The sequence below is a fragment of the Sabethes cyaneus genome, chromosome 2 (assembly GCF_943734655.1).
Source record: "Sabethes cyaneus chromosome 2, idSabCyanKW18_F2, whole genome shotgun sequence".
Classification (NCBI taxonomy): Eukaryota; Metazoa; Arthropoda; class Insecta; order Diptera; family Culicidae; genus Sabethes; species Sabethes cyaneus.
Genome location: NC_071354.1, coordinates 180,131,930 through 180,145,673, shown reverse-complemented (window position 1 = coordinate 180,145,673; position 13,744 = coordinate 180,131,930). Strand labels below are relative to the sequence as shown.

Genomic DNA, 13,744 nt, shown 5'->3' with positions numbered 1-13,744 from the left:
TTTGGCGTGCGGTACAGGAGATGCTGCTTGTTTGCTATCTGCCCCCACTGACGATTCTAACCGTAATTAGGAAATTAGAAACAATCCGCTGATGTAATTTGCTGCTAATTTTATTCGGAATCGATTTTGGCTTGTAATGAAAGTTTCGCGCGCTTGCGAAAAGTTTCGATTGGAGCATGAATTTTTAATCGATTACTTTTGTTTATAATATTTTTTTCGTAATCCCGACCAACTCGTTGCTTTTCGTTGCTAACTCGCAGGAATTAGCTTGATCTTCGATTGAATTAAAAACTTTCCTGTCGGGGTGTACTTGAGTCGAGATTTTCTGTTTTTTAACTGAGTTCGGGTGAACTTAAGTGCAAAAGCTACACTTTTCTTTATTTTTGTGTTTTAGTCGGATGGATTAAGTTGAACTTGGTAGCTTCAGTGGGAGGAGTTACTTGGATGATTACGGTTTCTTTCAACGTAGGGTTTCGTTTGAAGTGAGAATTTATCCGAATTATCAATCAGTATATCATGTTAATTGAGTTTGTTAATTAGTTTGTAGCACCAAAATTTGTGCCCTGTTTAGAAGCAGTTCAGTGTACTCGTGGTTAGTGGTTGCTGGACGTATTTTTTTAAATTTTTGCTAAATGTTTTGCAATTAGGTAACGCGTTTGATGTGAAGCTTTCCAAACGCTTTTGTAGGTTTTCATTTCCTGGACATAAACAGCTTTCTCGTTGATTTTAATTAAATCGAGGCCTGGCCGAGGCAAAAATAACTAAAACAAACAAAGAACTGCCCCACGGTACCTAATGCTCTATTAGAGCTTAAATTTCTTTTCATTTATTTTCCAGCTAAGTTTGGCTATTTTCGTCGAAAGAAAATTTAGAAGAATAAAATAGGGCCTTCCAGTGTGAATGAAATTAGCGGCGTAAGTACCTGTTAACGAGAATAGGCTTTCGTAATGATTGTTTACTTCCGCAGGGTCTGGCGATTTGAGATGGTTCTCCAACTAAAGAGGCTCAACAATAAATTGCAAGGCAGAGTCAACGATTTTATTGTTCGAGCCAGAGCTTTTGTTTTTATTTGTGTTATTATTTTAATTGGTTAGAAATTCAATATCTTTTGAATAGTGAAATTCAAAATAATAGCCTATGAAAGCGTAATTGACGGAATTCGTTTTTTGATTTGTTTCTGATGGCGTCCATGCGGTAGTGGTTGTGAAGCAAAATTATTACATGTAAAATTTTCCATATTGGATTTCGTATAATCTTTTGATGGCAAACTGTACCGATCAGTTGAATTTTTTAATTTGTTATTTTTCAATTACAAATAAATACTTTTAAAAATTTCAAAATTTTATGAACCAGTTTAACCGCGTAATCATTTTGGGAATAAAATTGAAAATGGTTTCCCATTCATTTCATAGTTTCTTCAACCGACCCCTGGCTCCGCGTCCATTCGTTTTGGCATCGATCGAACTCATGGCATCGCTCGGAAACAAAATTGCCAATTAAAAATGGTCATTTCGTTTTAGAGAGACGGGTTTTTTTCGCCTGTTTTCGCTTGTGCTTGTGCTATCCACTTCCGGATCCATTTCAGGAACAAATTAAGACGATTGTAAATGATGCCATAGCATAGTGCTAATCTTGCCGGTAGCACAGCGCTGGTTGATTTTCCTGCTCGTCGGCGGTGAACCATTGCCCGCTTCCAACATCGACAGTTGTCAAGCGATTCCGGTTATTTTCTGCTCCAGAACCGTATACTAAAACAGCACCCGTCCTCCAAGGTCTAATCCAGATGTGCAATGGCAAGATACCGGCCAGCATTCCGGCGAGACCTGCTGGCATAAGTTTTGAGCACCGGTTGCAACCGTGCACTGTGATGGCACTCCTGCGGCGACAATTCAACGGGCGAGGTGGAAAGAAACGAACTGTTTTTCATCTACTGCGCACTGTCTGGGATGGAACACGAAAAACATGCACCTCGAAACTTAATGTTTGCCGAGTTGTTACAGAGGAATAATTAAAATTTAAACATGGATCTAGCTTGCAAAAACCGTCCCCGGCTTGTTGGTTATTACCCGTTTGTCGTTGTGTCTCCCATATTATCCACCGGGAAAACTTTCCGGGAGAAGTGAAACTGGTTCGACTCATCTTACTTTGCAATTTTGTCTTGGCATGACAATGTTTTCGTTGTACCGGTTTAGCAGACTGAGAAAAAATGGCTCATGACTAGGTACAAGCAAGAACTTTGAAAGACGGTGCTAATACGAGAAATATAATTTGAAAGCAAAATTGAAATTAATGATGGGAATATTTATAAATTTTGTTTTTCTCGTTTGGGAATTTTGCTTCAACATTTTATGTACTACCATCTGAATAATGCATAAATATATCGTGAAAAACTAGGGTAAGGTTCAAGATCTACTTTTATTTGAATCGTACCTTGAACAGTGATAACCAAACTGTTTAACTCTGTAACGATTGAGATTTGACCACATGCGTAGAAGGATTTTATCGTCAAATGTGGTCCTCTATCACCCCCTGAAATATTTTCACTAAGCTACCTAACACCCTGTATACAGATTTGTAGGCGGCTTTAGACAACATTGACCATAGAGTATTATAGAGCAGATTGGTGTCGTGGTTTTCGTTCTATCTAACTGGAAGAACGCTGCAAGTATTAATATGTTTGACCGCATTTCAAGGTCAAGGCTGCATGTTAAGCACGACAATTGCGTTTCTTCACCATTTGTTAATATGCCCGACGTTCCGCAAGGGAGTAATTTGGTACCACTTTTGTTCGTCATTCTCTTCAACGATGTTGCATTTTCGCTTGGTTATAGATGCAAACTAATTCACGCAGTTGATTCGTTAATTTACATAGTGGTACGCTCGGTATTGAGGGCTGCCTCCATTTGAAAATGTTGCTAAACGTGTTCATGAATTGGTGTCAACTGCTCAAACTCGTTATCAGTTTCGCAAAATGCAAAGTTATGACCTTTCATCGTTCTGTAGATCCGATTATCTTTGATTATTATATCTACGGTACTAGTACGGGGGGGCCTGTAGCCGCAAGGCTACCGAGCCTGCCTTGACAAGTGAGTGGTCGTGGGTTCGAATCTTAGTAGAATCAGGCCATTCGATGTTAAGTGACTGGGTTTATTTTCAGGCCCCTCAACACTCATTGCATTCTGCATTTACTAACAATGAAAGCCTCTTGCCAGGGCAAGTTATAAGAGTGGTACTTGCTTGAGGTGCGAATGAAGCCTCTTGTTCAAGGGCAAATTGTAGCTTGTTCCGCTTCCTGGTTCTAGGAATGAGATTGGTAATGCATAAGTAAAGCTCTGCTTTACCGACCATGAAGCCTTTAGCCTGGGCTGGTTATAAGAATGATAGTTGCTCGAGGTGCGAATGAAGCCTCTTGTCCAAGGACAAATTATAATTAGTCTCCGCATTTCCTGGCTCTAGAGCTAGATTGGTTGAAAAGTAGTGAAAAGCGTAGAAGGAAAAAAGGGGTGAAAACAGACCGACACTTTAAGCACGGATAGTAAGCAGTTCGCTCACTCTATAGCGATACTACAATAACAACGGAGTGCGGAACAACACCTGGATAAGATCACAATAGATCAAAATGCTGGTCGTAGTGATGATATCCACACACAAAAAAAAAGAAGACGGTACTAGGGTCAACCGAGTCGGTCATGTAACGGTTCTTGGTATTCTTCTGGATCCTAAGCTTACCTTCCATGCGCACTACAGGTCGATTATTTCTAAGGAAAATCGACAACTTGACTTCATCTCTAAAATTGCCAAGGACTTTACGGATTCGCATTGCCTGAAGGCGTTTGATTGCTATATTGTTCCCTCGTGAAGCCAATTTTTGAAACCGCTTCCATTATATGCACACTGAACGACGTAACGTAATAGATTATTTTGGCGGCTTAATTTGTTTCTCTCTCCCCGCTATTCGCCATCAGAGATGTATAAAGTGTAGTTTAGTCTGTGAGATTTACCGAATGATTTTGATACAATGAAGTTACTTCATGCATTAAAACACTTGTTCGATGAAACCAGGGTGTATGAACAGAGTTTTATGTGTTTCTGTTTTTGTTAGTAATAGCGTTAATAGTATTGTGAGAAAATAAGTATAAAATCCAATTGTCTGGTATACCCATTTTATCAAAACTGCTCGGTAAAAGCAAAACCTGGGTGCTAATTCCGTTATCGAAATTTGACCTTCTGTTTTTATACGACAGACTTCGCAACCAGCTGTTAGAATACAGAACAGTGCGGGGTCAGTGCTACGATTCTATTAACTCTAACAGCCTCTCCCAGCCGAGATTCGAACATACGACGACTGGCTTATTACACCAGCGTCTTACCTCGAGGCCAACTGGGAGGCGTACTACTGCTTGGTACTACTATCAAATAAAATGATCTGGTGAACGCAATCGTTGATGAATTTGATAAGAAACTGTTGGAAAATGGCTCGGTATGACAATTTCTATGGAACGGCTCTGTACGACCATTGAACAAATGACCTGGTGACAATATTGATTTCAAACGGCTGATACAAAAAATTAGAGTTCAGAACAAGTTTTCGAAAACGATTCAGTACGATCATTGTTGTGTGAAGTACATGGTTCGGTACAATCATCAATAAGAGAAATAATTCGATACGATTATTGTTGAATGAAATATATGGTTCGATACGACCATAAATGAACTAAATGATTTGGTACGTTCATTGTTGAATGATGTATATGGTTCGGCACGACCATAGATGAACTAAATGAACTGGTATGATCATTGTTGGATGATGTATATGGTTCGGTACGACCATAGATGAGTTAAATGATTTGGTACGATCATTGTTGAATGATGTATATGGTTTAGTACGACAATAAATGAACTAAATGGTTTGGTACGATCATTGTTGAATGATGTTGTTACTGGCGGAACCAGAGGGATTCCACCTACTATAGCCCTGGTCCCTGGTCGAACCACTGGGGACCGTCTGGGGTGGGTGCTCACGACCTCTTTTCACACCCGAGCACGAGCGTGAGGCTCTAACAGCTCAAGGTCGGCTCTGGCCTAGTTCGTTAATCAGGACTGTGATATGAGTATGTATGCGCAAGGAAAAAGCTAGTGGATACAATTTAAACTTTTAATGATCCCTAACATGTACATTATTCTGTGTGTGAGTGTTAACCTTTACGTCCCCGACATCAAAAATGAAGGTACTTTCAGTTACACTTTTGGCTCTATCTCATCCGATTTTTAATCGATTTTTATGCAACTAGTCTTAAAAGAACCACATTGGATTGGCCTTTAATGAAAAAATATGCTGGTAAATTCTGGTTTCGGTTCTACCGGAACTCAAAAGTGGCCATTTGGAATGCTCTCCGGAAATATGGCAAATGGGGTATCAAATGACAGGATTTTTCAACATGAGCTCTTTAGGGGACATTTGGATGTATTTTGAGCCGATCTGAGTATTCCGGAACATCCGGCATCGGTTCTACCGGAACGCAAAAACAATCATTTGGAATTCTCATTGAAAATATGGCAAATGGGGTGCCAAATGACAGAATTTTTCAACACGAGCTCAATAGAGGGCATTTCGATGTATTTTTAGCCGATCTGGACATTCCGGTACATCCGGTATCGGTTCTGCCGGAACTCAAAAGTGGCCATTTAGAAATCTCTCCGGAAATATGGCAAATGGGGTATCAAATGACAGGATTTTTCAAGGAGAGCTCTTTAGTGGACATTTGGCTGTATTTTGAGCCGAACTTGGCATTCCGAAACATCCGGAATTGGTTCTACCGGAAGTCAAAAGTTGTCATTTGGAATTCTCTTCGGAAATATGGCAAATGGGGTATCAAATGACAGAATTTTTCAACACGAGCTCTTTAGTGGACATTCGGATGGATTCTGAACCGATCTAGACATTTTCACATTACAAAATTGTTTGGTTTGAAAAAGAAAGGGTTTCAAACGTTTGTTTCTACGGCATTACGCGAATTTCCGGACCGGTAGCAGATGTAAAACTGGCAGGGATGACAATAGGGAAAAGTTTGGGGGCGGCCATTGGCAAGGAGGAGGTTCAAAAAAGACTTAGTTTTCCTTTTCAGTGATTTGATACTCCATTTGCCATATTTTCGAAGATAATTCCAAATGACCATTTTTGAGTTCCGGTAGAACCGACGCGGGATGTTCCGGAATGCCCAGATCGGCTCGAAATACATCGAAATGTCCACAAAAGAGCTCGCGTAGAAAAATTCTGTCTATTGACACCCCATTTGCCATATCTTCGAAGAGAATTCCAATTAGCCACTTTTGGTTTCTGGCAGAACCGATGCCGGATGTACCGGAATGTCCAGATCGGCTCAAAATACATTCAAATGTCCACTAAAGAGCTCTCCTTGAAAAGTCCTGTCATTTGATACCCCATTTGCCGTATTTCCGGAGAGAATTCTAAATGGCCACTTTTGAGTTCCGGCAGAACCGATACCGGATGTACCGGAATGTCCAGATCGGCTCAAAATACATCGAAATGTCCTCTATAGAGCTCGTGTTGAAAAATCCTGTCATTTGGCACCTCATTTGCCATATTTTCAAAGAGAATTCCAAATGACTATTTTTGCGTTCCGGTAGAACCGATGCCGGATGTTCCGGAATACTCAGATCGGCTCAAAATACATCCAAATGTCCCCTAAAGAGCTCGTGTTGAAAAGTCCTGTCATTTGATACCCCATTTGCCATATTTCCGGAGAGAATTCCAAATGGCCACTTTTGAGTTCCGGTAGAACCTACAACGGATGTTCCGAAGTGTGGGGCATAAGTCAGCGCTCTACAGGGTAGCGTAAAAGTCATTATTAGTGACTACAAATAAAATGGATAACTTTTGCGCAGTCAGTTAAGTAGATTTCCAGTTTTATTTCATCTGCTACTTACGACGTCAAAAAAAATCCCACCGCGATCTGGGATATCTCCGGGAAAATTAAACCAGAATTTACCAGCATATTTTTCATTAAAGGCCAATCCAATGTGGTTCTTTTAAGACTAGTTGCATAAAAATCGATTAAAAATCAGATGAGATAGAGCCAAAAGTGTAACTGAAAGTACCTTCATTTTTGATGTCGGGGACGTAAAGGTTAATGTAAGTGTGGTCAATGTGGGTGGTTCGGTGGACGCCATTACCTGGTAGGCTGGTCATTAACAATGACAGGATGATGTGAGGATGACGATTTCTTTCAGCTGGACTTTCCAAGGGTGCTTCTGAATTACCACTGGCTTCACGGAACAATCTCCGTACCGTCGCGGCTACAGATTTCCTCGGCTGGCAGTTCTCGATCGAAGCAAGATGACACGTGGTTGTCGCCGGGTGGACGCTACTTCTATATACCCATACGATCCTATGCTGATGGAGCTTTGCCTCGCCGTGGGCTCACGGGAAGGTCGCAGTGTTTTATTAGAGATCGCTTTCAGCGGCTCAGTGATGACACGTGGTGAATGGCTAATCGGAGATCGGATTGGCCCGCCGCTTTGTTGGTTACCAGTCTTGGGACGTAATTCGCCTTTTACTAGGCTAACGGCTGCTCGTTATCTGCCGGAAATATTCCTACGGGGCCAATCTGGTGGGCTCTCGTAGGTTCCAGCTTCCTATTACGGGTCCTAAGTGAAGAGTGAATAGATATATCCAGTGTAACCAGGATTTTTGGCTGCGATATTCCGCGCAGGTATTTAGGTTTTGGCTTGGTTTTATAAACTAATTTTACGTGATTCGACTCTCTTCTACTTTTACTATTAATCTTTCACTATAAACTAACTCACAGCTTTTTCAAACTTTTCTTCTATTTTCACGCCTTCGTCCACTCACAAGCTTTTCGCTCGACAGTTAGTTAGAAAATGACGGCGGAGATCAGGAAGCTTATCGCCATCAGTACCTTTTATCGCCATCTCTTCATTTTCTGCTATCTCCTTTTACTTCCTTTTCAACCACCCACTGAACTGACATCGAACCGGTTATTTAATCGTTTTTCGTGTAGTGTCATGTGTGCTTAATTCTAGCCCTATTTGTTGAGTGTATATCTGAATTGGCCGTATTTACTTAAGCGCTCCGGAGGCTTTATATAAATAATAAATCTGACAAACTTTACCCTTAACTAATTAAATAACATATAATATAAATGTTACGAACGGTAACAATGTATATGGCTCGGTACGACCATATATGAGTTAAATGATTCGATACGATCATTATTGAATGATGGATATGGTGCGGTACGACCATAGATGAACTAAATGATTTGGTACGATCATTATTGAATGATATATATGTTCGGTACAACCATAGATGAACTAAATGATTTGGTACGATCATTGTTGAAAAAGATATGAGAAGCAGTAAACGAAGTAAAAGAAAAAGATATGGACCGGTTAGACCATAGACGGATCAAACTGCTTGATATCACCAGAGACAAATAAAATAGTTTTATATGATCATTGTTGAAAAGATGGCTTTACTTAGTATGAATCAAGTACCAGATTATATGCATAAGTTGTTATACAGGTTTGAGCAATTGATTTATTTGGATTTTTGGCAGTTAAAATGATTGATCCCATGAGGTCAATGGAAACTGTTTGTTAAAAAGAGCGACTCATGATTTGTTAAAAATAGTTTCATGATATGTTATGATAGTTAAGTGAAATGAACAAGAAGTAGAGGTACTTCGGCTGGAAAATTCGATAGTATAGTCTCGAAAAAAATCACCAGGCTGAGAATCCTACGGGTCCAGGAGGACACAACAAAGGGGGTGATGAAAAGTTGAAGGCAAAGTTGCTCTTAGGCTTACCCTACGAGTCGAATCATCTTCAATGCTGAAAGAATCGGAAACTTGTGTTTCCTCTCACAGAAAAGTCAATGATATGGAGGGGGATGTGCTAGGATATCCATCTGTTCTCACCAGGTAACTTAACCAGGTACCAGTAAATAGTGTTCTTAATGGTGTTGATTGTTGAACTGCTAAGTATTTGAATAATACAAGTGGTGGTAGAGATACCGAACTGTTGCAGCTTTTGAATGATCAAATACAGAAATTACCCTCTGCCACAAACTCACTCACAATTTCATTGAAAAGAGTTATGTTCAGAATTTCGTTTGCTTGGGATCAGATATTATTATTATTTATTTATTTATAGACCCTTTAACTTTGGGATCAATTGAATGCATGACAAGTATCCTTTTATCTCCAAATAAATATAATAAATGGCAAATTCACTAACAATTTTTTTTGACGCGTGTAAATTAGGTTGTTTCTTCTATGCTTTTATATTAAGTTTTTGTTTTCAAATTTCATCTTGTGAGAAGAGGTGAGATGTGGGGGTTGAATGGCCTTGGTACAGAATATCGTTTATCCCAGCATCAGAACATGCATCGCAGCAACATGCAACATGCAGCGCTAGAATGGGCCACCGATGCAACGAACTGTCTGAACAGTTCGGTGCATCGTCGTGTCGGCAACCATCGGAGTCGTCTAGATTTCGACCGCGTTCAAAGACCTGGCTGGTAAGCACAGTCAGTCGTATTCAGTTGACTAAACAATTAAGACTTGGGCGATTCTTTGTGGCTGTAATTCAGACTCTGCACACTAATTTCTAACTTTTTCTAGCCCGCAAACAAAAATTTATCAAACCAAAGAAGTTGTAAGTTGTACGAAACTAGAATGAATGATTTTTTACCACAGAGAGCGTGATCCACAGGTTTTCATTTTGGTAAATAATCATCACCATCATGTAATTTAAATTGATCATTTTAATAGAAAAATATATGAAATTCAGTATATAAAGATTAATTTGAATATTGTGGGTTCATTTATATCCTCCCTTCCAGTTGGTCTCGAGGTATGATGCCTAATAAGCCAGTCGTCGTATGTTCGAATATCGGCTGGGAGAAGCTGTTAGAGTCAATAGGATCGTAGCAACTGGCCCAGCAATTGTCCTGTACTCTAACGGCTGGCTGCGAAGTCTGTCGTATAAAAACAGAAGGTCAAATTTCGATAACGGAATGTAGCTCCTAGATTTTGCTTTGCTTTGCTTCTGGTTTCATTTATATCCTAATTAGAACATGTTAACAAATACTCTTTTAATAACATTGTAAGAAAAAGGAATGCAAATCCTGACACATCACTAGTGCCTTTTGGACTCGTTAACATACCATGATTGAGATATGTAATAATTTTGATACATTTTTGTTATCAAACTTTGCTCGGATAACCTATAAATCTTTAACCTAATCGAAGAATGTCGCGTTATCAACCTGCACCCATAAAAGCAACGAGTAACAAAGGCAATAATTTTGCAAATCACTTGTAAATCTAATAGCTATAGCTCCTACTACAAAGCTGGGAAATTGTCATGTCTGATATACCGGCCACTAAGGCTGTTTCGCTGCAAACACAACAGAACAAGAGTATCTTTTGTCGACTCTTTAGTCTATCAGCTCCCTAGTCCTGACCATACGACCGACGCGACGACGGATATGCCGTGAAATCCGCCAGTTCATCATTGCTGTATGGAATTTAGTCGGCTTGAAAATAAACAAAGCGGGTGGGACTAACGGTTGTTTATGGCACAGTATAGATCATTCGGAACAATCGTGCTGATTTTTTTTCCATGATATCACCGCACACCGAGCAGCACAAACACATGTATTCGAGTAACCCCTTTTGCGAAAAGCTGAGTCCCTCCCACTCAAGGGTTGCCCCGGGGCGACCATAACTAGCGAATGGAGCGGCTTTAATCAAACCACTCTTTCCACCGGGCTTTGCGGAAAATTTTCTTCCTCCGAACATTTTAGCCTTTTCACACGGAACGCGCGCGCCCAGTTCTGAATTATTATGGCCGAAAAGCTCATTCTCCATCAGGACGATGGGACCGCATCGCTAACAACCAGCACCGTCGAAGACGACGACGACGACGACGACGGTGATGGCGACGGCGACATAAACGACACCACCAATGACGACGCCAGCAAACAGGTCGCTAGTGAGGCACAAAAGAAAAACAAATTTATGCTTTTGTGTGCGATTGTTTTCATTTTTATTCGTACATCCGCCGCCGTCCCGGTGCGGTGGGAAGTGGAATGTTTCCCGCACGGTTCGTTTTATAGCAGTTAACGTGTATGTGTCTCGGTGTGTGTTTGTGTGTGTGTGTCTGGGTGTTTGCAACCCAAAAAGCGCAGGATATGGGTGGCCCGGTAATGGGAGTCGGTTATCCGGTCACAATGGGATCATGAATCCTGATAGAGATCGGTATAAAATAAAGCTAAAAGTGTTGTGACATTTTGACGATTCAATTTCTTTTAGGCACTTGTTAAATATGTCGCACGTCCAAAGGGTACCGATGGCTGGGTATTATAATAGACCACACAGCCTATAATAAAACTGATGGTTTTACCATTTACGAGTACATTTAATTTGTACTTAAAACATTACTTCCATACTTTTTTGTTTGGTATGCTAGCATGCATGTTCGAGGTAGTAATCAACATTGTGCTTTTCAATCTAGTGCTGCATAAATCATACATCTCTATAATATGCTCCTACATTGTTGGTGCATCAACGTAGCCAAAGTGAACGGAAGAATAAATTTAAAGTCTAACTTCACGAGTGCTAAATTTTTAAACATTCCATGAAAAGGATGATGTAGCTTCACTCGTTCGTTTTACGAATGAATTGAGAGCAAAAACACTACTAGGTAGGTAGTAATACGGTTACTGCAATGTGTATGCGGGTTATTTTCACTCTCTACTGAGTTTCTGTTTTTGACCTTTTCAATGAGCGTGATTTCCTCTGCAAATAACAGATGAGCTTAATTTTTTTCAATCCAAAACCACACATGGTCCTGCGTTTATTGGAATGACATATAATGCGCCACTATTACAAAATTGGTCATTTAGAAACATAGTTTCTAAAATGATTTTCAATATTTTCTCAAACCACCATTCGGCTCCATCGTTTTGGCAACGCTTGCTGATAACACTTTGATAGCTCATTGGTAATTAAACCTAGCCACGATGTAAATCGTAACAGGAGTGTATCCGAAGTTCAAAATCATCCCCATGAGCTCATGGATCCCTCGGTGAGCGCTCCAGCTTTAATTAACTTATTTTAACGCCTTTCATTTGTTTTAGTTGCGGCACTGCGGTTCTTCATACTGACTGAGCTCACCCAGTTACACACTAGCTGCCGGGCGGGTATATCAAGACATAGGCAACTACCGCACAGCAGCATCCGTAACCGGCCCTCAACCGACCTCCTGAGCAAGAGCATAGTTTTGATAAGTGTCTGGCAGTGTGGGTACTGCTGTTCACCACCGCTGCCGTTCACTTCGGAAGACATTTTATGAAGTGGTTAAACAAATGAACAAAATTTACTTTCTCGGTTTGCGAGCGAGCAGCAAAGGTAAGGTAGCAAAACAGTATGGGGGGAGGGAGACATCCCCAACAATAAGTGGAATGTTGCAACAGAAGCCAGCCAGTGCAAATGGGGATAAGCTGTGTCTTGCTGTGTCAGGACTGTAATATAAAACTTGCCGTAATGGAGCGTGTCTCGTGGGTAAAATTGCCGAAAAGATTGCTCCAATGTTCTTTATTATTTGCATGGGTATGATGGCAAGGTTATGACAGCTGATTGGGGTGATGAAAAGTTGGTGCTTGGCAAAGTGCCGTGGTTGGGTTTGGTTGGGAGGGGTATGGAAAGTTTGCGAACGTGTTCTGTTGCCAGAAGGTAGAGCAATGTGGCATGTACCGAATATTGCTTTCAAGAATCTGCCAAAAGTATGCAAGTTTTTACACTGTACGCGAGACAGTTAGAGCAACAATGGAAAAGCAGAAGATGTGATACAAGAAAAATGTTTTATGGTAGTCGGATGGTTGTGAATACTTTCATTATTATTTTAACATAGATTGTAAACTCATTTGTAAAGAAGCTTTTGAGTGCGCTGGTTTAGGAACGTAAAATTTCGAATACAATCCGGGATTGCCGGGAGACGAAAGCCGCAGAAGGAGTCTATTTTAAGCCGCCCAGAAGTAGAGTGACGTTTCAATTGCAAGGTTTTCTTAGTATATTAGATAATCTAGCATGACAAATCTAATAAAAGTAAGAGATAATTAAGACTCATTGTTAAGTCAGAAAGTTAGAAACTCAGAACGTTTGGAAGTCAAAAAGTCAGAGAGACAAAAAATCAAAAAGTGACAAATTCAAAAAGTTAGGGAGTCAGAAAGTCAGATACCAGGAAACAAAAAACCAGAAAGTCAGATGTCCAGAAGTAAGTAAGTCGGAAAGCTAAAGAGTCAGAAAGTTAGAAAGATAGAAGATCAAAAAATCAAAAAGTTAGAAAGTCAGGAAGCTGGAAAGTCAGAATGTAAGAAAACTAGAAAGTAAGAAAGTCAAAAGGCCAGAAAATCAGAAAACCAAAAGTCAGTAACTCCGAAAATCCGATAGCTAGAAAATCAGAGAGTCAGAAGGGCAGAAAATCAGACAAGTCAGACAGACGACCGGGAATTAGAAAGTCAAAAAGTTAGAATACCAGAAAACCAGAAAGTAAGAAAGTCAGAAAATCAGCAGTCAGAAAGTTAGCAAACCAGAGAATCAGATATTTAGAAAACCAGAAAGTCAGAAAGTGATAGGAAGTCCAGCTCAGTGCTCGAAAAAATTGACAACCCGGCATGAAGGCAAATATAAAACGC

General features: G+C 40.2%; 1 protein-coding gene across 6 annotated transcripts in view; it reads right to left on the bottom strand.

Annotated features, from left to right (window-relative positions):
• Positions 1-13,744, bottom strand: part of LOC128738885 (collagen alpha-1(XVIII) chain) — a 591,219-nt gene that overhangs the window by 93,782 nt on the left and 483,693 nt on the right. The gene's annotated exons all lie outside the window — the stretch shown is intronic.